General features: G+C 25.8%; 1 protein-coding gene across 1 annotated transcript in view; it reads left to right on the top strand.

Annotated features, from left to right (window-relative positions):
• The first annotated feature begins 17,185 nt into the window (after nucleotides 1–17,185).
• Nucleotides 17,186–25,420, top strand: part of LOC100571992 (allatostatin C) — a 21,020-nt gene continuing 12,785 nt past the window's right edge. The window contains exon 1 of the mRNA XM_003243978.4: nucleotides 17,186–17,309. The gene's annotated coding sequence lies outside the window, so the exon portion shown is untranslated. The remainder of the gene's footprint in view (nucleotides 17,310–25,420) is intronic.

Genomic DNA, 25,420 nt, shown 5'->3' with positions numbered 1-25,420 from the left:
GTTAAATAAAGAGAAATATTAACCCAGGTCGATAAACGCCGTCAGTTACATCGCGAAATGAGTTCCTCCTTTTGTGGAACAGAGTATATTAATTATAAATCCATAATAAATATTGTAATAATATTGGTGAAATGTTTGTTCTAAGTACCATTTTATTTATAGGTACCTAATATTATATTGTTATATGTTATTACTTATTAGTTACTTGATTAACTTATATAAAAAAATATAGGTTCACTATGTACGATTTTAGACGATCATCCAAAATGATAATTTCAATGAGTATTGGGAATTCTAAATTTTTAAAATATGATATATATTATTATCACCACTTGTCCACTTAACACGATAAATATATTATTTTTATTTTGAGCATTTTACCTTAATTCATATAAACTGAAAGCATATAGGCGTATTCAACCTTTAATATAGTTCATATTATTTATTGAGTTACTCCAACGATCATGAACTGTGATGCGCGTTTATAGATTTTAATTATTTTATTCAGTATTTTAAAGCCACTCACATAATATGCATAGTTCATTATTGGTGGCGTAAATCGTAAATCTATTGAATTTAGGAAATCCAAAGAAAAAAAAAGTTGTTTTTATGACGTGTGTACGTTACAGTGTATACACGGCATGACGTATATTACAGCCTCCAACCGAGTTTACATCGAAAAAGACTTTTCACACATTAGCTATAAATATCCCCTGCCGATTTGATTAAAATGTCTCTCACTAACATCATCATAGCTTAATGAAATGTTCATTCATTGTTATTTAGTAAGAAAACAATATTTCCAACTAGACCATATATTTGATATACGAGTTATGCCTAGTACTGCATGTTCTAAACTAATATATTATATTATAGATTTGACTACATTAAAATTAAATCTTAATACATTTTGAATAACTTTTCAGAGTTCTAAATTATTTTAGGCATTGTAAAATTATTCTAAAACATAGCATGCTGAAATAAAAAATTGAATGTATGTCTAATTTCTCTTAAGTTCCAAAATCTTCGAAATAGTCAATCTAAGCTATAGCAGTACATGGTTATAAATTATAATTCTCCAAAAGAAAACAGAAAAATGTTTTGATAAAATTACCATTCATCCATTATTAATTGAGAAATTTAATTTGAATTTAAAAAAAAATATTTCTTTTATTTGTTCTAAATGAACTAAATCTGTGAAACATAAACAATAAGTCACATTGATTAGGAATCGGTAATTAGTAGTTAGTAGAATACTTAAAATGTTCAATTTGTTGAACTATGTTCAGTAACTTGAAACATGTGAAGAGAAGACCATTCAATAACAGAACTTCAGAATAATTAGTTTACTATAGACTTTTTAATTAAAAATTACGAATATAGGTGCATACTACTTATAATTTATATTCCAAATAAATAATAATAATTTTTTTTATTATTATACACACGATTCGTAACATTTAAGTTATTATATTTAAATATCAGCGAAAAAGAGGACTAGAAAAAATTCTGTTCATAAATCTTTTATATCTTTAATTTATTGAATACCATGGTAATTTATTTAATGCCTATTTAAATATAAGCACCAATACAATTTAACCACGGTCAAGAAAAAAGGAAAGGTTTATGGATTCGAAGAATTTCGTTAACGTTATTTTAGTAGGTAAAGTTATTTAGTGAAATACAATACGCTACATAGAATTTAAATCACATTAATTAATTTTAAAATTTGTCGAGGAAAACGTTGTTTTTGAACATCAAATTAATAATTATGTAACTACAACATAGCCCAAAGGTTTTGTAAAAAGCTTTAGAAATAGTTTTTGTCATGTAATTAAAAGTTACATACAAAAAATGTTACATGTGGTTTGATAATATGATATATCATATATACATATATATATATTAAATTATCTTTACAATGTGTTTATACTTAATAATGTACAATCTATTATCTATAGGATAATTAGATACTCAGCTGTGAATCATAGCCTATGATAGACTAACATAGCCGCAAATAATGGTGAACGGCTTTGCTTCCAAAATTAAAAATAATAACACAACATATAGGTATATGTATTTTGGTTTTTTATAATATAAGTATTTGAACATATAATATTATGTCATTGATTTTGTTTATTGCCGACCGCCGTGTTATTTAAATAATTAAATATATTTTAGTCCAAACGTATATTATCGGCGAATATAATTATTAATTATATTGTTGTTTTTATGAAAGAATAGCGCACTGCTACTCAAACCCCAAATTTGAAATGCTATACCTGTTCGCGCCTGTTGGCAAAACGTATAAATCAATACATAACTAAATATCTCTAAAAAAATGTCATTAACAAGGTTAAAACATTTTAAATTTTAATCACAGGAAGAGCAACAACATCAAAAATTGACAACATATCTATTATATATGTACAGTTTTACAATTTGTTAATTAATTGGATAGGTAGCCAGTAACCCTAGTTTATGCGATGTTGTATATAGTGCGAATATTTTAGTACAGTTTTTTTAATATAAAATGCTAGGTATATATATTTTTACATCACATACGTACCACATATATTGTATAATAACATATAGGTAGATACCATGGTTAAAAGAAGGTTATTTGTTATGTATATTACATTAAAAAAAAATTTACTAAAGTATTCGTACTACCTACGTTCTGAACTACAGTTTCTGACTTTTCAATTAATTAACACACTTTAGGGGGTCTGTATAATAATTAATAAAATTAAAAATTCAGAATTTTTGTTGTTAAGGCAATCGTTAGTGATACGCTATCTACCCTTATTTAAGTTGAACGAATGAAATATGCAATGCCCTCTTACAGTTTACAGTCCAACTAATCTTCAATAAGTTGTTTGATGATTAATAATACCCAAAGATTTCGTGTGTTATTCTTTTTAATAAATATAAATAATATTGTCGAATGAAATATGTTCTGTGATTGATACTTGAAATTCACATCTTTATTATGATATTAATGTAGGTTAATATATAATATGTATATAATATTTTTTGAAATTCCACAAATATTTACCTATACATATAAGTGGCTATTTATATTTTGAATACTTTTATTTTGATTTAACTAAAATTTTTTTTTGTACTTTGAATACAACATAAATTAATTAATAATAGTTAATTACTTACAAATTTAATATATATTTACAAGTACACGGATATATAAATAATTTAATTTGTAAAGTTTAAACAGGGGTTTAGACACATTATAATATTTTAGATTCTAGTTCTTAATTTTAATTATTTTGTTGTAAGTTATGATATAAATTCAACATATTATAGGCCATAATAAATAATAACAATATCCAGACTGACGAACCATCTCCGCTCAGAATCGTTTTTCGTATACAATGATATTATATCAACGAATTAAAATTTACCTAATACAATCCATTATACAGTGACCCACTTGTAACCTACTGTACAGCAGAGCGACATCCACTTACACGCTTTTTTTTTTATAGATACTTTGGTTAAATATTTATAGTCTTAAAACACAAACAGACTATATTATTTACGCATACAGTTACGCATACAGTATTTATAAACTATTTTTCCAATAAACTCAAAAGCTTTAATACCACGTTAGTGTTTTTTATGCAAAGAGTATTACGTTAAAGATTTTTTTACAGTTTAGAATTTTACAAATACTCACATACTGTTTTTTTTTGTATATTTTACTTTAGGATCCCTCATTTCACATTCTTGTATGTAAATTTTACTAAAAATCCTCTGGCAGGTGAATGCATTAATATTTTATTTATATCTTATATTCCTAATTCCTATAGGCTATAGGTGCCTTATTCTTAAATTTATGTTACGAATATTTATCATGTTTGTACAATACGTCTGCATGTACAGCATGGTGTAACAGAAATAAGTGACAAAGGTATTTAACTAACTTACAATAACTTACTTTTGTACTAATATATATTTTTAAATAATAAAAATACCCAATTATATTATAATATTAGAATCAAAAACTTTTTTATTTTTAATTTTTTAAATGTTAAGAATATAATATAGTTATCTATTAAATATTATTATAATATAGATAGTTAATTATAAGTTATATCTGACCACCTGTCTGCTTTTCGGCTACACTATTTTTGTATAACTTTTTATTAACTATATGTGTCAGTGTGTCACACATTATTGACACCTTAAACGCCACCTCATTTAGATTCTGGATGGAACGTTGAAAATTTAATAAGTACAAGGTGCCTTATACATTTTTCATAATGGAATTAAAACACAAGTTTAGCGTTAGGCCATATTCATTTTATTATGAGCGTTTGAAGTTCAAATTATGAAGAAATTGGATATTCACACGTATCTACATTAACGATTTATCCTCAACGATTATTGTAATTAAAAAATATTTATGGTAGAAACTTGAAAAATTCCTCTATTACTTATTTTTTTTTTTACAATACTCAATTAAAACTTTAAAATATTAAGACTAATATTCTATGTTATATTTAATGGTATTTGACATTTTCAAATGTTGTTTATAAGTGATGATAAAAACGTTAAGGGGCTGAAATAAGCCTAAATACAAGATCCCTCATAAGTTGTATTGTTATAACAATTAAAAATATCTAAAATACAGAGGCACGTTTATTTTTATAGGGATCTAATTATCTGAAGTTAAAATATTGACATCATTCTTCAAAATTACAAAATATTATTACTACTATATAATATATAACCAAGTATTTTGTAAAATATAGTTCAATCTTCCATCATAGAATCTAGATACTCATAGCAATATAATAAATAATAATTATATACCTATTAAAATATACTTAGAAATATAAGCTGACAGACGGTATTTGCTCAAAATAGATTTTTGTACCTGTGCAATAATTTATCATTGAATTCAAATTTAACACATACACACAGCAAAGTGACTTCTCCGGTTTTTTACTAATAACACTTTCAATGCGATACAACCAGGGCCATATTTACCATAAGGCAGGATAGGCAACTGACTATGGCCTCCGTTATTGGAGGAGGGGCTCGTATTTCTATGAAGACTATTTTTTATTTTTTAGAGTACTACCTTTTATCGTATAAAATAAATATAAGAAACATTTAATATTTCAAAAAAAATGAAGCGATTAATCCTTAGCATTGTGAGATGTAAGTGAAAATAAATAAAAGTCATTTTTTAATAAGAAAGAATTGATAACTTAGGTTTATTATCAATAGAAACCGATCTTACATCTTCTTCTACCTTTGATGACATAATAAATGAATTTGCTTTAAAAAAAAAAGCAAGAAAAGTAATATTATAAAATAGCTTATTAATTATTTCTATCATAAATATAAAAATGTATTGTCTATTACAGTTAATAAATAATATAAAAAAAAGAAATGTTTGAACATTAAAACAATAATAGGTACAAGAAATCTGTAGCTTGTAGAGATGATAAATGTATAAATTTATAATTATGTTTGTGAAAATTTATAAGTAAATACTAAATTAGTATAAATTATTATTTTGTTTTATACAATTCGTTTGTGGGGGAGGGGCTATAAACGCTACTGTTGACAAGGGTCCACGCTTTTATTTTGCCTAAGGCCACACAATGCCTAATTCAGGCCCTGGATACAACCGTAACATGACATTATTTTTAAAAAAAATTATATTTTTTCCCTTAAAATAATATTTTATCCCTTGGAATTACTTAAAAACGATGAATATAAATATCGAAGTAGATACCTAACAGACTTTATATACTTAACATTTAATAACAAATTATTAATAATTGATTTGATGTTGAACAATAGAATTTTTGCCAAAACACGTATTTTGTGAGTATACAGGTACATGTGATTTACATAGCGCACGCTCTTGAAGACTGGAAATTGTTTTACAATTTAATTTTAAATAGTGATACAAACTTTTTTTCCAAATGAGAAACACGTCCTTATTCTTTACTGCAGTAAATTGTTAAATAAATGATTTTTTTATTTAAGTTGAAGCCTTTAAATCGAAATTCAAACAAAAAGTTTCAGAGTTATTAATATTTAAGTACCTACCAATGATAAATAATAGTCCTTATTTCCTTAATAATGGATTTACATAAAATATAAAATATATGTAATATTTAATAGGTGGGTTACGTACCTAAAGTACTTATTATATTTTATACTCAGGCGATTTTAAAAATATTATAAAATGTAAATATTATGATTTTAATGTTTTAACCACTTTAATTTTTCCTTAATTATTATCTGAATGAATCTGAATTAATTTAAAGATTGTCTTCTTAGTTATCATTAAAAATAAGTATATATAAAGGAACATTTTGATAATAATAAAAAAAAATTGTTTTACTTCACTAGTGACGTGTAAAATGTAAAATTTTTCCTTCACGTGGGGTATAGGATAAATTGTTTCATTGGTACTGGGAACCCACGTAGCTATACTTATACAAATTTAATTTTTCATTTGATAAATATTTAAAAAAAATAGTAATGAATATAGAGGGTAAAGATTCAAAAATCAAGAACATGGATTGACAAATGTGAAATATTATGATTAGGTACCTAAAATTAATAACACAAGATATGATAATGATAATATTATGGATTACAACTTACAAGTCTATACAACGAACATGTTTTTTAAATATTAAATAACCTGAAGAAAGGGAGATCCACTAGGACCTACCCTAATACTGGAGCCAATAAGCCCATTGTCTGAATAAAAATTAATTTGAAATTAATTTTTGGAAAAATTCATATTTACGGTATTGCTACCAAATAATAAATACCCATGGCCTAACAGTAACGATAAACTTGCCTCATATGTTTTTTTGCAAATATTATCTTGAAATGGTGCAGCGTCGCAAAAAAAAAAAAATACTAAAACTAACTTATAACTATTTTCGATATAAAAGTATTCAGTTACCCCATCAAAAAAAATTCAGAATTAGAATTTCGATAAATTCAATATTAAAGGAAAACCTTTGGGTGGGCGTGCTTGGCGATTCACTATATTATATGGATATAATTTGTAATAAATAACGAATTTTCGAGGCATTGTATTATCTTGATCTTTGAACAGTTTAATTAAATAATAATATAATATTATATTATTACATTTAATATATGTTAGTATACTGAATATATTATTATAATATAATATATAAACCTATACAAGCTCATTATGCCTAAACCTAAGGCATGTGCAATATTTATTGATTTTTAACCCAATGGTGTGTGTGTGTCTAAATAATGTTCGAAACTTAATATTATGGAACACGTGAAAACTAGCTATCTAGTTTAATATTTCGATGATTTAATATTGAAGTTAGTCGAGTTGAAAAATCAATTGCTATTGTATTTCACAGTAAAGGTACCTAATTACATTTTTATTATGTTAATGTTAAGTTAATTATAATATCTTATAATTAATTATAAAATATAATATTTTTTATATTGGAAACCTACTTGACGTGATGTTATATTATTAGTTCAATACATTTTAAATCACTAATATGCGACAGGGGCTGAAAAATATGAAAAATATGTGAATATATTATCATTAATGAACATAAGGCAATTATGTATTTTATATTATAATAATATACTCTGTACGATACTGTTTATACATTTACTCACCCTCGTGAGAAGAGAAAACATTGTTTGAACAATTTATATTTTTCACAGAACCAAGAACATAGAATATCTATAGAATGTAAACAAATATGAAATATTAAATATACATATTACATACATACATATGTATATATATGCTGTTATGAAATTTTCATACCTCACGTACATAGATATGCATATATATACAAGTCTTATCTTTGTCAAAAATATAAAAAAATAATTTTAAATTTTTGTACAATTAAAATATTATATCACCATGTATACGGGGTGATTAATTTAAAAGAGACACACATTATTTCAGAAAATACTTACGTTTTTGAAAATATTTATTTTATGTAATTTTAAGTCGTTACAAAACAACGTTTTTGGAAAAAAATTATATTTTTTTATCATTATTTAACCTTTTTATTAATTTTAATGACACCAAATGTTTTTAATTAAATATTCAAAAGCAGAATATTATTCGGAGTATTTCGATCTATAAAAATCAAATATCGGACAAGTAGTTGATTAGTTATAAGTACTTATTTAAAGTTTAGACGAGCGGAGTAGTGGACCAGAATTGTACGTGAAACTCACCACTCCACACCACTCGTATACTCTTTAAACTTTAAATACTCATAACTCATAAGCTACTCGTCCAAAATTCTATTTTTATATAATTAAGTACTCCAAACAATATTCTACTTTGGAATAGGAGATTAAAAATAGATATTATTGTCATTCAAAAGAGTAAAAACTTTAAAAATTATAACGATAAAAAGTATAAGTATTTTCTTAAAACTTTGTTTTGCAAGTTGTAAAGACTTAAAATTATTTAAAAGAAATATTTTCAAAAACGTTATAGTGTTTTCTGAAATAATGAGTGTCTTACATTAAATGGATCACCCGGTATGTACATCATGGCTGACAAAAACGTAACCACTGATGTGTATTATAGGTACTTACACTATATTTTAATACGTCCATCATCGATATAGAGAAACACAAATATATATTAGCTTGTCAAAGTCAAACAATGATATACTGCATTACAATATAAATGTGGATTAAGCTTATGGCTGGCGCCTTGTCGCGATGATTTATACGGGACCAGGCCATTTTTGAATTATTCACATTGACTGTATGGAATCTAATATCAGTATAGGTAGTTGTTAATCTAGCCTGCACATACAGCATGATTATTTTAGTAGTAAAACTCGTTTCATTGAAAAGTTTTAACGTTTTTAGAAATATATTTGTTTGCAAATAGGTAGTTTCAGAAATTACAAGATAACAAAAAAAATATATTTTTCTAATATTATTTATCGTTTTTTGTGGTTTGCCGTATGGAATATGAAAATAAAATTGTATGCAATAATTCAAAAATGTTGTTGTGTATTATGTTGTAAAATTCAATAATTATCTAAAGAAATTATTTTCAAAAAAAGTTTACCTTCAAAAGAATCACTCTGTATAATATAATAACAGTATTTAACATTTGTGTTTAAATAATATTTAACGCCTACGCGTCATAGCTAAAACGCCTTGCCATCATTGGCTAATGTGCACTAAGTGGGTAGAGGGCCAGAGAGGGCTTAGCCCCACATATATAAGATATTATCCTCTTATCCATTTTTACTTTTTATCATACCCTGGTTAAAATCCAAATTCTTGCATTAAAAAACTTACATAATACGTTTATTGTGTAAAATAATTAAAATTATTGGGTATAAATGTGTATAGTCTTACAGATTTTATTATATAATATATTAATATTGTGGATGTACCATGCACGAGTTTATGTATGAGGAGAATAAAACATAAATCACGTCGACCAGTGGCGTACCCAATCGGGAGGGGGGCGGTCGTGTCTGGACCACCACCATTGATTGACAGAATTTAAAATTCTTATGGTGCAAACCTCTGATTGTATACTTTTTACATGTTAAAAAAATTTGGAATCCCTCTTCGAAAAAATCCTGGATACGCCCCTGAAGTCAACTATGACGCAAAACAGATTTTGTGTACTGGCTTGGTATAAAAAATATAGAAAAAGAATTATCTAATAAAATTATCGATAGTTATATTTTATAAACATTTGCATCTAAATAATTTATGCATTTACAGTTATGATATATATATATATATATATATATATATTATATATCATTCTTAGTTTATTTTTAACCACAAGGGGTGACGCTTTTACTGTATGGTTTATTTTTACCGTTGATTTTACAGGACTCTCCGTGACTACTAAACTCTAGTGACGCTCATGATGGGGGTTGGGAGACTTTACCCTCATGGCTTATTTTGAGTTTTATTATTCTAGGACTCTATAGTCCCAGTAACTATTAAATCCTAATTACGCTCATGCTTGATATGTAAGTGTAAAAATTAATAAATACTTGACGATGATCTCCAAATTCTAACAATTTATAAAACGGTATTATCAGTTTATCACCGTTTGCAAAAGATTCCAAGTCAAACTTTATTATTTCAATCAAATACTAATCTACCACTTGCTTCCAAGACACTTAGGTACGGAAAATTTGACTGGACGTCTCAAACACACGTAACTTACTTGTAATCATGTAAAAGTCACTCAATTGAAAGTCCAGCTATCACAGTATTTGTATTAAATATTAATACACTCATATGATCATAATTACATATTGCAAACTATAGAAGTACAGATTGTATTCAGTAAATGTATATTTTCTAAAAAGTATAAACTATCTACATTATTAGCATTAAAATCAAATATAAATATTATACTCTAAGTGATTCACCGAACACGATCACTAACTTTTTTACAGTTAATAATAGATTTATTCAAATTCTGATTTTGGGAAGTTTTTGGTATAAGTACTTAAGATACATATTTTCAAATCCATAGACCTTTATATGCAATTTAGTTTGTCCTACGGCTAAATATACTTATTATTGTTTTTAAATTAGAACCACCCTTATTTAATTTAAATTGTAAAAGAGATATTTTTTTATAAAAATGTAGATATAATAAATTTACATTTAAACTATTAGATTCTGAGATATAAATTGTAAAATACTAAGGATAATAGTTTAATATGATAACGGGCTTAAAAGATGTGATGGTTAGGATGATCTGAAAATTATAGCATTAAATTTTAATTTATTATAATTTTATTATTTGTACAAATTCTGAGTATAAAAACTAGACAAAATACTACATCTATTCTATTTTTACGTAGAATCATTCTTAAGAACCGAAAGTCTACTTAAAGTATTTAGTTTTTGAACTCAGAAATTACACGTTTGAATTTCTATTTATATGCGTTGATATTTTTAAAAAGTAATTTTATTTAAAATAATTACAGTAAAAAAAAGTTGTTTTCAATTGAAAAATGAAGTTTGTATAATTGTATCGTCCCAAGATAAAAAAAGCAAAAATAAAAAAAAACACTTGATAATAATATGGTCTTTCAGGTAGGTGTACTTAAAATTACAAAAATCAGAATTTTAATAAAATCATTATTTGTGGATTAAAGTGGAGAGAGCATGAAAGGTGAATTACTCTGAATAGTCTGTGTAACTTAAATAATTGCATTTATATTTTACACATAATTTTACACTTTACATGTCATATATTCATTGAGGGGATACTATTTATCCACTATTGTAGTCTTCGTCTTATAAACGTGCTAGGTACACCATACCAAATTAAAGTTCAGGATAGGTAATACATTTTATGTAGTCAGTTTTAATAAATTATAATATATATAGTGAATTGACCTATTATTCAATTTATTGGTATACATATTATTATCTAGGGCGCCTCAATGGCTTTTATTGATAGGTACCTATTAAAATTTTAACTGAGTGATATATTATGTAAAATATTTTAATTTTAAGATTATCATAACTAACTATTTGTTTTTGTTTTATTTTTTCAAAATACTGGGCCCCACTGATAGAATTTGTGTGGCTATAAAATGTAAATATCACTAAAATCGCATCAACTTCCCATAGATAATATGCTTGCCTAAAAGTTTAATAATAGATCAATTCATCTTAATTTTAAGATAAACGACAAAAATGGATTCAGCTTAACACAAATTGTGCTATGTATTGTACGTTTGTAAGACGGAGATAACAGTATGCGGGTGTAACGTCTCTTAAGACAATTCGATATCTTGAGTAGAATAATTTAAAAGTTTCTTCGACCATCACTTTATGCATTTTAATTTGCTGAATAGTGTTTTTAAATATAGTACATTTTTTTAAAAAACTGTCTTTTTAAGTAAGTGTACAAATGATGGTCAAGTTTAACTAATTACATGGCATAAACTTATTTTATGAGCATGAAACCAGGATTTTTTCTAAGGTTCGAAAGGTATTTAAAAAATATATTTAAGTACCTAATTACTATAAAAAATAGAATAATATTATTAATATTAAAAAAGTTCCGATATCTATTTCTGTTAAGCGGGGTTCTCTTTTCATAAAGTAATAATCATAATGCTTCATTGCATTTGATGTGAAAAATGAGAGGGGATAAATTAGAAATGAAAAAGATTCCCATTTATAGACCAACAGCAAGATATCAAGTTCTATTAAAAAAATATTGTTTAAAAAGAATATTATTAATAGACGATAGGAAGGCTTCTTCCAAATGGAAATGACAACACCTACGAAAAAAGACTCAAAATTAAATAGGTAGGTTAGGTAGGTACTTGTAAAAGGGAACTAAATACATCTAGAACGTAGAATGAGAATCCAACAGTAAAAGAACAGAAGCTAGAGTGATAAATGTGAAATTGACTTTTAAGTAATCCGTGAAAGGCTTATAGACCGTATAGAAGGGATTTTTAGATTTATTTTAATAGAATTTGTAGTTTAGGGAATTAAGCCTTAAAATTTTAATACGAGGTTACTCATATAATATTCATTATCGTGTTCAGTAAATATATCTAGACGACTGATTTTTTTTATGGGGACTTGATTTTTGAAATATAGGTCACCCAGTATTGTTCTATGAATCTGATGATGTATCAGAGCTTTAAAATTAAATATAAAAACGTACACATCAGTGCAGACGTGCAGTTACTAAGTATTCTTTTTGCATATTAAATATATATATAAATACACCTATATGGCTATATAGCACGAAAAAAAAATAAAAAATTTAATACAAATATATATCTTATAGATATAATATAACTTGATTTATAGGCACGATTAATGCGTGTATTATTATTTTTAATTTTATCATTAATCTCTGGCTTACATGACATATCATAGTGTTGATTTCATAAATAAATTGTCAGTTAAAACTTAAATGTTCTTTAAGAAAAAATGTTGTACCTACATTAAATGTACTTGATTTTTTTTTAAATTTGATATTGAACTTACGGTCATATTTTTGAAATCAATTAGTGATAATTAAATTTATAATTTAAATATTGTAATTTTATTAATTTACTTTTTCTCCCAATACAATACATTTAGGAATAACTATATTAAGTTGTATTTGGAATAATTATTAAGATTTATGAGTATAAATTAAATTTATAATAAACACGCTGTTAAAAATGTGCGGACAGGATCCAGAGACATGGTGCTGAATATTTCTCTCACTTCGTTTTCCTCGGTATAGTACCTGTAGTGTTGATGTATTATTATAAACTTAAGTACCAAATGATTAATCATCGCTTTCACTCTATGACTCTGAGCAGATCTCAGTTTACTGTAGAATTTATGTCATTATCCAAATTTTAAGTATTCATAAAAAGTATACAAATAACGGAAATAATGACGGTACAAAAAGTCCCGACTCTGTGTCAAATTTCCAATCGTTAGAAGGCTGTAAAAAACTTTAAGACCACATACTATTTTTACACAAAAGTGCAATTATATAGATAAAACAAAAAAAAAGATTAAAAAAAAAAGGACACAAATAATGTAATATTCGTAAATACGAGTGTTAAAATAACTACAATATAACCCATAACAAGTCACAGCAATTATACATTTTGTAATTTTTCATCATTATCATAATTTAATCTCATTTAAAAAACATTCTGTAATGTTTTGAAAAAATTATAGAAAATATTAATTTTCCAGACAGTTAAATTTAAAATTAGATGTAATATTACAAGAAAGGTTTTGAAAACTTTTATCTGGCTAAAAAATGTTTAGGATTATTGACTTATTAATAATTACAACAAATCTCAAACATTTTATTTGTAGTTTTACAAAATATGTATGACGTATTTTAGTGGAAAATTCAGGTAATTTACAAAAAAAATTTGATCAAATAGTAGCATAAACTTAATTTTCTAGAAAATGTAAAAGCTTGATTATCTTTAATAAATATTCATAGAAATATAGATTAATTTTAAAATGAACTAATCTATATTCTTGCTAATAATTTTAGATAGTACTTTGGTAAATTCTACATGACAGAAAAAGCAAAACTCAATAAACATTTAAATTGGAAATAAATTAATTTAACATTGATCGATTTTTTTTAAAAAACTGGACTTACAAATTTGTTATCACTGAATTTTAAATTATATGAAAAATTAAAAAAAACTCACCAAGATAAACTTCATAATGCGTGTACCTACCTAAATTAAAATTACTATATAATATAGGTATTTAACTTTTTAGTTTTAACGTAGTGTAACTATGCAAGTATTAATTAATACTCCCCAAGACTGCAAAGCATTGAATATATAATGGAAAAATATAATATTTTGTTTTTTTTTTATAGGGGATGCGAGTAAATCATAATCAATATAAATTGTAAATTAAATTTACAATGTATAAGTAAAAATGTATTCTTGTATGCTTGATAATAAGTAACATTGATAAATAATGATAATACTAATTAATAAAATATAAACTACTTTAGTCGCTTGATGGGAGACCATTCATCGTAACCTAAACATTCATCAACAGTATACCTACTTACCCAGAGAGTTTATTATTTTCTTTTTTAATTACAACTAATAAATCTTCTTTTTTTTTTTGAGGTAGAGAATGTTTTCAGAAATTGCAGTTAAAATAGAACATGTTACGAGTGGGTGTATCTTATTATACAGCTTTTTATTGAATATAATATTGAAGTGGAAATTTAGTCGATTTACTCATATAGTGTAGTTTTTGTCACAGTAAATGAAAAAAGGGATCGTCAATTTTATTGTCATTAGGCACGCGGCATCGATGCATATATTTGTCATGTAGGTATCATCACGCAGTGTCGGAATATTTTAAACCTTAATAATATAGTACACTTAATTGCTTGAGCGACCTTGTGTATATGAAAGTTCAACTGCGTATTTATTACAGAGATATTTGAATTCTGCAGCCTGCGACTATACTGCAGGACGTCTGCTCACGGATTCCGTGATAATATTATTATCTTGTTAGTTGAGTTAATTTAAGTTTTCAAGACAGGATGAAGCAGTGGCGTATACATACATTTTGTATGGGGGGATGGGGGGGATTAGAAAAAAAAATTTAAACCTCGGCACCTGCACATTAAAAGAACAAATAACAAAATATTCAGGATAATATATAATTAGGTACAATAGCGTGTCTATATATATTTAAATTTGAGTTAAAATAATTTAAGAATAAACTTAGTATTATTAAGTATATTATCTTCATAATATACTATGTTATTACATGGGAAAAATAAAAATTGTAATTTTCGAGCTTAGCGTGAAAACATTTTTTGTGCAATAATTATTATAGGTAATACAATATAATTATATTGGTCTGTTGAACTTTTTTTTGGTCTATATACCTATAGTTGTTAGTATACCTTTTAAAATGTTGAAATTACACCTCTGAATTAAACAATTAAAAAACACAATTTTTTTATTTATATTTCCTTGTAACGCGCTAACACTAAGAACACTATTTTAAAAAATTTTTTAAAAAAAGGCCTATAGAGGATCTGATGCCCACATCCCCTCTTGTAGGCGCCCCTGAGATAAAGTATACAGCGGGTGAAGGTTTGTGTTGATGTGATTTAGTTTTATATAATATATGCGGTGAGAAAGATGAGACCGAGTTAATCTTTTTCAAATATTTCATACTAAGGTGATGGTTTAATATTATTATTGTTTAGTTATTATTTTGTGGAAGAGGCGGGTTCATCATTACACCCAGGAAGTGAAATAACTTTGACGGATTTGTCCCAATTTATTTTCATTTTCATTTTTCTAGTTAAATACCCCGTGCAGAAATTTTCTTTAAGTATGATTGCTTTTTTTTAGTGGTTTTACGGTGGGCATTTTTGTTTAAGCTCAAATGATCGTGTCGTCACGTCAGCAAAATGTAGGTTAGTACCGGGTAAAGTGTGGATTGTCGTCGTTGGTTGTGTGCATTTTAAGTATAATATAGATATTAGAAATGTAATTTTTTTGATGAATTCGGGATTTGATTGGACGATAGAGATAAGAGTTTTTATTTCTTATTAGTAAATAGTTATATACAGCTTAACAAAATTTATTTTCAATGATTGATTTTACAAATAGGTTAAATTAAAAGGTACAAAACGCTTCAGTTTAGTAGATAATAGGTAATGTAATGTAGCTCTTATCGTGTATCAAAAGCTAGACAGAACATGGTAGGATAACATTTTTTTTTCACAAGAGAGGCTATTTTAACAGTTATTCAATGGATTCGATGAATTGTGTTATGATTTAAGTGATAGCCAAATCATAATTCAACTGATTACCTAGTACCTAGGTACTACCTGCTATTATACTTAAAGTTTAAAAAACTAATTAATTTTAAATTTTATTTTACGATAATATATAATTTACTAATATTGAAGAGTGTGCAAATCACGAATGGTTATATGAGTAGGTATATGACTATATGAGGTATTTCTCAATTGTAAATTATTGTTTTTGTGTCACATAATTACATAAGATTACAAAATATTCTATAAAGAATATTAAACATACGATGAATGGTGAACAATATCGACTCAAATAAAAGGTGATAAATTAGTAAAAAATTAAGCAACATATTTAATTTAAAAATATTACTCTTAAATTGAATATATGAATATTTAATAATAAATAATTAGAAATAGAATTAAAATTAGAAATATTTAGGAAAATTAATAAATCTTAAAAAGACCATGTATTTCTATTAGTTTTCCATAAATTTAAAATTTCTATAAGAAAACTATTTTTTGATACTATGATAATTTTGTTAACTTATGTAGCTATGCGTGAAAGGTATTTAATTTATATTTTATTATTTATTAATATCTCAAGCCTATACATTTGTCTTGAAAATTATTTTCAACCGACCATACAGGAAAATGTATTTACAATAATGGATTAGTTAAATATTAAAGGTATCAATGCCTTTACAATAATACAGTGGACAGCATTTGTGTTTGGCAAATTGATAAATAATAACAGAAAATTACACAGTTCGTACATATTACATAATATATATTGTTCAATTGTTGTGTGGGGCAAATTGAAAAGGCGTATTTCAGTCGGTAGGTAGTGTTTAGCTTGAAGAACATGCGCGACACCCCTATTAGGTTCCGCGCCCGTTTGGTGCTTATAAAACGTCTCATCCACTCATTTTGTTTTACTTTTACACTAAACTCGACCGCCGACTATCCATAAAAGGTACGTACGCTGCACAAGTATATTATAATAGTTATATAATATTTTTGATACGACGATGAATACATTAAGTAGGTAATTAATTTAGCAACGCAATTTTATTTTTACTTATTATTACTTAATAATACCTATATTACGTTGGTATTCATATTTACACGTAAGTAATATCTATACCGACAATAGTATAATACATGATATTATATTTTCAATTATAGTTAATATTAAACACAGACAGATATACCTATTTAATGTTTGATAGTGACATAAAATTATTAATATAAACCATATTCGTAATTTTTAAATATTGCATGATCTCGTTTCAGTTAATTAGTAATTTTTATTTTTTTCTTACCAATATAATTATAACATAATTAGTAGATTACGATTATGCTAATTAATTTTTAAAGCTAAAATTCAACATCGTTCATGAAATAAGTTTTCGGTACCTACGATTAAAAAAAAAACCACTTATAATATGACAATAGGTATACACAAAGCACACCTATGCACACCTATGCAATCCAGTATTTTGTAAACGAATAGATCAGTTATATGCGTTTCTTACCATTGAAATCATCTATTATATTTTTTATTTATTACTTATTAGATCAAAATTATACATTACCTACATATTATTACATATATGAAATTTAACAGCTTGATTAATTCAACCCAGAAAACAAAGTTTGTGGTGGACTAAATATTAGTTACAAAACGTTGACAAATATTACGAGAATAACATTAAATTTTATATGTTGACATATATCGCTAAAACTAAATTGTATTAATAACTATCGTCTATCTGTTAAAGTTACACCATAACCTTTTTATTTACACAAATTCACTTAATAACCAAGTATTAACAGTTCTATTTTAATGTAAGTACTTAATATTATAAAACTTTAAAGTGGAATGATCAAAAATATTTTTTTATATATTCAAAGGCAATGAGTGCATAACTGGACCCAGGTAAACAACAAACCTCTGACTAAATTGCTTATTTGTGTACTTAGCACTAACACCACTGACATCTATAATACTATTATATCATAGAATTATAAAAATCGTGGTTCTTAATAAATAATTATATTTTGTTGACGTTTCATGTTTTAATATTGTTTAAAAAAATCACGTCTCTCTCCGTGATAACATATAAAGCCGTAAATAGGTTGTAGGCATATTTCTTATAAATTACAGTATAAACTTCGTTTAAAAAATATAGAATATATAAAACAATATATTATTGCATGCATAAATTAAACTTGTATCAACTTATTCTAGTGTTGATAATTATATGATAACATTAAAATAATATTATAACGATCCTAAATAAACTCTTTGGTTGTATGAATAATATCATCAAGTTAGAAACAACTTAATTAATTCATTGTCTGTATTGACTTATGAATAAACATTATTACAGCTTTATGCGAAATTTATATTTCAATGTGATTTCTTGTAGTTATTTATTATTATTAAATTATCTTTATCATCAATTGTTGCATGATAAAATGTAGGTTCCTATTCATCTGTACACATTTAATATGTATATATTATATTGTTCAAATTTAAAATGGAAATGTTGTTCTTAAAATCGTACAATATATTATTGTAAGATAATAATTTTTTTGTATTATTTATGATATAAATGAATAATTAATTTTGATTTTGTTTTTTATTGTTATTTTACTTTACTGGTTATTAAACCAATAGGTGCAGAAAAACAGAAAACTATTCAAAATTTAGTAGGTACTTAATGGCTAATGTCATGGAAGTGCGAATATAATTGTATAAGTATAAGTCACAAAAAACTGTTCATGAATGCTCAAATTCTAATTTTTTTAGAATATTATATTATATAATTTCTATCCACGATTCTTGAAATTCTACCAGAGATCTTAAGATCAAACTAAACTAAATACTCCGTGCTATAGGTAATGAATGATTATTATTTTCTTTCTAACGCTTAAAACACTTCAGTAATCGTAAATGTATATTGGTAATAATTATTATATTAAGTACTCGTAGGCTGTAGCAAGTAATTAATAAAAAAAACAACTAACAAAGTTACTACTTATTAGCTAAACAATAAAGAAACAAAACAATACATTTGCATAATATAAGCACTTATTAAATATTGATCTCTCAAAAAGTCAGAGATATAGGTATCTATAGGTCTCTACCTATAGATACCTATAGAGTGTCACACTTAAATTTATTTATGATAATATTATATTAGACAGCTTGTGAAATCAGATTATTACAAATTGGTTTTTATGTTTTACTCGACACTGATCAGCGAACTCCTACGAAATTTTCTTTCCGATTTTTAACGATGACACGCTTTGTTAGAGTAACGAGAGTTTATGCTGGTTTTCTTTTCGAAAATTTGTAGAAAATAGTTTTCGCTATGATGGAAACTATAATTGACGGTCCCGGGTCCGTATCGTATAAACGTATTAGTGTATCCAGCGGCTATAGACATTTGTTGAACATCCTATGCTTGATACAATATACCTTGGGGAACTTATTTTTATATAGCCTCAAAAGACCGTACATGCATGTATACCACAAACATATTTCAGTTCATTCTAAAATTATACCCTTCGAAATAATTTCTATCTATTCCATCAAATGCCACGTCATGATAAAATAAAAAAAATAAAAATGAAAAATTTTAAAGGAGTATTAGGTACCTGGATATACTGATAAAAGGTGTTTAATAATATATTATATTATAATACGATAGGAATTTGTATTCATAGGATTTATGGAAATTTGTTGTTTAGCTTTTGAACGGAACGAACATGCCGCATGAATATGTTCACATTCATTTTGGTTGGTCTTTCATCTGTGTACCTACCTATATACTTTTTCTGGTGGAAAGAATTCTTGCAAACTTTACTTATAGTCTTTGTATACACGAACAATTTAACAATGAAGTCGTAAAGTCATAAATGTTATGCTAAATTTCATGAATTATTATTTTAATTAAAATCGTTTAAAAGCATATTAATATATACCAAATCGAATTAAAAAATAATTGACAAATGACAATATTATTATTACAATGTATTTTAGTATAGATTAAATCCCACATATTTTTTCTCATCATTAAATCTATCTCTAAATTATTTTTAAAACATTGGTGGAACACATTTTTTAAAGAACATGTGATAAAAAAAATACTCTTTTAAGTTGAACTTCAAAGAGAAAAACAAAAATCTAATTAAATTTGGTTAACCATCGTAGAATAAATTAAAAAAATTACTTGTGAAAAAAATAGGCGTTAAGTTACATGCTAAAAAATTTAGTTATGTACTTATGTCACATATTATAGTAACTTAATTAGATTTTTTAATAGATAATTCATACTTAGAGTTTTCAATTAATATTACAAATGTATTAAAAATGTAATGATTAAAACAATAAATTTTGTTTTCATGATTTAATTTATTTCTATTATTTTTTTTTTTTTAAATAGTACAGACAGTAGTTTAATTTTCACATATTAGGAAAACGTATGGTCAACTATTACAGTGATTAATTATTAGACCTACATCTAGTTAATTATTTATACTGTTAATTATATAATTATTCTTCTTCTATATGAGCATATACAATACCTACCAATTAGATTAAAACCGCAACAAAATCGTAACTCCAGTTCACTATATCTATATTATTATCTATTATTCATTTAAAATTTTATTTTATTTTAACTTCAAAAAAAGTTTTAAAATAATAGGTAGCATTTAGTTTTCGTTTATTAGAATGAATAATTCTTATCAGGTTTTCAGCTTGATCAAATACAACAAGTTAATAATTATAAGACAATTGTATTCTTAAACCAAAATAAACAATTACTAATTTGTATAAGAAATTGGAAACTTTATTGTTTGAAACAAGACCTTATTGTAAAACAAGTCTGTAACATTTTAATGACCTGAAAAAACTCTATTCAACTGTTTGTTAAATTAAAAATGAAGTTTAAAAATCGAATATCAAATTTCATTTTAATAATGTTTTTTTATATATGTTTTTTATTATACTTATATTATCTTTTTTTATTCAAACAATTAGGGTGATATTTTTAATAACTATTGTTTTGAACTTTGGATCCGTAAGTATCATTTATTTACAATAATATAGATAACAATTAATGAATTAACTATAATTGGTTTTCAATAGAAGTTCTAACATAAAATAAAGATATCTATTATGTAACAAATAATCAACTATGTAATTTATCGAAATATGAACAGAGAATATTCATAATATTATGTAGTCTGTTTGTTGTTTACTGTGGAATGTATTGTATATAATATGTTTAGGCACCTAAGTTTTGCGTCAAAATAGTTTATACTTATTTTATGAATTATTTCAAATGAACAATTTTCAAGTTTAATATCTGACTGGATTTTGGAACACTTAGAACACGTTAGTAAAAAAAATATTTAACACTGAAATATTGAAAACACACTGAAATAACTTGTAATATAATATATAAAACATTATTTTTTGAGCCATTCAAAGTACCTACCTATAAAATAATATTAAAATTAAATCAAACATTTTAACCAGTGCTTTAATAATAGGCACTTATATTGGTACACGGTATTGGTATACTTGGTACTTACGTTGAATACAAAATACAAAATGATAATGAATAATTTGTAAAAAAAAAAATTTTTCTAATCGTTTCATTGAATTGACAATTAATTGATTGTAACAATATGATACTATATAATATAGAAGGATGTTATGTTCATATTTTTATAGCCAAACACTGTGGTCTAACATTACCAAATTTTTTAACGTTCAAAAGTATATCGATTAAAGCAAAATCAAATCCGTGTATTATTATACCTAAACAATTCACCGTCGTCGTACTGTACAATATCAATATTATTGCGCCGAATTGACTCTAATATAGAATAATTGTTTTTCCATCATTATAAATTGACAGAAAGTGCTAAACCACAATGAGACATTTGTTTTTTTTTTTTACAAAGAATCAATATTTATATTGTCTGCGGACGAGTGTACGTCACACAATAATAAATACCTTTGTCACACTCGCACACGCACGTAACGCAGAAAAATCACGCTCCGCAAAACCAAAACATTTATAGACAGTATAACATTTATAGTAGTTTCATATTACATATGAATTCTATAGGATCCCCGAGTCCCGACCAGTAGATTTGTTTAACGATTAAAGGTCGATCCCAATAAAATGTTTTCACATCATATCTACCGTCATCGGTCTATTGCGTTACAATCCGGATGGTTAGACCTATAACCAAAAGAAAAAAAATCGTTTTATGAAAGTTATTGAATCAACGGGAAATTTTTATGTGGTGGTCCGCCGCGTTGTGCCTTTTAATCTTACTGCAATGTTTCAGCGATATTTTTCAATTGCCTCTTATCAATTATACATAACTTGATTTCTATAGCCTATAATTATTCATAATAATATTATAATATATCTAAATGCAAGTATATAATATTATAGGCATGTGTATGATTATATTGATCTTCACAAAAAATACACTGTTAAATATTTTTAAAAACAAATTGTGGTCGATCACTTTAGAAACTTGAAATTTTAAGTGCGTATAGCAATCACTATTGAAAAAGGTCGAGGACTTCTGCCCTCTGGACTAGAGTATATTGCAGGCTTCAATCAAAAATGGTAAGCACTATAGGCGCTACAGTAATCATTTTTTAAAGTATGTCTACTTTTTTAGATAATAGGTAGGAACTAGGATGAAGTACCCATCTTTCTATTTTACACGAGATTTTTTTACAATTCTCACTGTTGAGTGCAATAAGTGAAAATAATCATGAGATAAAGCATTAGCATATTTAATATACATGAATGGAGAGAAATATAAGAAAAACCTAATGGTATCATTCAGAATTTTCGAAAATACATAATATATAAACACATTGGCGCAACTAGAGGGGGTGCTTTGGGTCCTTAGCACTCCCTAGGTCAAAATTAGCACCCCCTAAAAAATCGTTTAAAAATTAGAAACAAAAAGATTATCAAATTACAATTATAACATAAGAGTAATTTTTGAAATATAACATTTTGTTATTTATAATTTTGAATTACCTATTGGATGTGTTGATTTTAATTTAGTAGAAATAAGGATGCCGAATCGGCCTACTTATTTTAAATAGTCTGTGCTATATATATCTGTATGGTATATTTTAATCCGTAGGTACCTAACATATTAATATAATCTTGTATTACTCGAGGGACGGAAATATTCTCGTCATAATGACGTTTGGTATACGGGCGATACGCCGATACGCCACAACAAACACAACACAGTCTACTAGGATACTAAGATTTATAATAAATGGTCTTAGGTTACAGTGTGTGTAACACAGAACACTACATTAATATTTTGCGTATTACGTATGGTGTGTTAGAGGCGTTTTTTATATTATTATTGCTAATATATAATATATTAATCGATATTGAATCGTCAATTGTATGTTTATTACGACTTACGGATGTTAATTAATCGATTTTAGTCATGTTTTCAATCTTTAATTTTAAAAACAAAATTAAACAAAATACATCAACACAAAAAAATAATTTGGACGAGACTACCGAAACTCACAGTGATGAATAAAAAGCAAAGAAAATATGTAACCATGAACAGAACGATGGATATAATGATGATGATGAAAACATTCAACTAAAAAATAATGTTTAAAACATATAAATAAATATAATATTATTTTATTATTGACAAAAAAATTAATTTTTAAGTGACTTTTTGTTCTGGGTCCACATCAAGTACCTATGACTTTTTTTTTGTTTCTGTTTTTAAAAACAATTTGTTCTGTCCTGTGTAGACCCAGAACTATGATTTTTGTTTTGTCTTAGTGGTTAATAAAAGAAAACATATAGGCAAATAGTGATGTTAGATCGGATAGGTCCCATCGAGTCACAAAAAAAATGTGGAGCTTAAGCACCCCCTACTTCAAATGTCTAGTTGCGCCAATGAATATCAGCCAAAAATACGGTGAAATTAGTAAATTTGTACCAATTAAAATTGATTTATAATTTACCCATTGAAATTTTTTCACAAAATTATGTAAAGAAGACAAGATAAATAAAAAATATTCTTTGATCCTTTTATTACCATAAAATTAAATAAAAATTATTAGATTTAAATAATAATTTAAAATACACAATACCCATTTTGTACAATATCATAAATACAAACATGTTAATATATTGTATTTATTAAACAATGATAAACTCAAATTAATAGTCTATTTGACTCTGTGTAAATTATTATGAATTATAAATATATATGAAACTATTAATTAAAAAGTAAAAACTTGGTCTCTGTGACGAAGACATAAAAATATAAAATTAAAAAATAATAATTTATAATCATTATTTTATTAAAACAGACGATGTAATAAAACGATATGGTTATAAGAATCAAGTTATATCGCAGTAAAGCAGTGGTTAAGTGCCGGTTTTTCCAATTTTCCACAATTTTATAAAATTTTGAAAATTATATTTTATATTTTAGTTACTTCTTTAATTATAATACTTTTCTACTGATCTACGATACCAATTCATGAGGGATTTATACGATGTATTATATCAACAAAGATGAGTTCATAGGAAAAACTCTCAAGCCTAATTGATGTGTCGAATTTTGATAATTTTTTTTTAAAGATGAGAACTTTCTTAGGTCCGTTGGAGGCCTGAATTTTCATTTTAGTTTAAATAGTGCTAGAAAAATACGTTTGAAAAATATGAAATATTGGGCATTACCTATTCAAATACATATATTTTAGCTTCTATAAATATATTTTTGAAAAACGGGCTATGATCCAACCTGCAAAATGTTCTCTATTTTAAATAAAAAAAAATTTAACGAAATCCGACTATTCTACAGAGTGTGAGAGGTTTCCTGTAAGACATGTCTTTTTACTAAAAACGCACCGGCTCCGATGCCCTTAAGAGGATGTCAGCGCACTATTCGTTTTCTCTCTCTGGCCCACGCGCCACATAGACAAAACGCATTTACGCAAAATCATTTTTTCTATGCGTTTAAGTAATCTTTGAG

Source organism: Acyrthosiphon pisum, chromosome A2 (assembly GCF_005508785.2).
Source record: "Acyrthosiphon pisum isolate AL4f chromosome A2, pea_aphid_22Mar2018_4r6ur, whole genome shotgun sequence".
Taxonomy (NCBI): domain Eukaryota; kingdom Metazoa; phylum Arthropoda; class Insecta; order Hemiptera; family Aphididae; genus Acyrthosiphon; species Acyrthosiphon pisum.
This window is presented reverse-complemented; position numbering and strand designations above follow the sequence as displayed.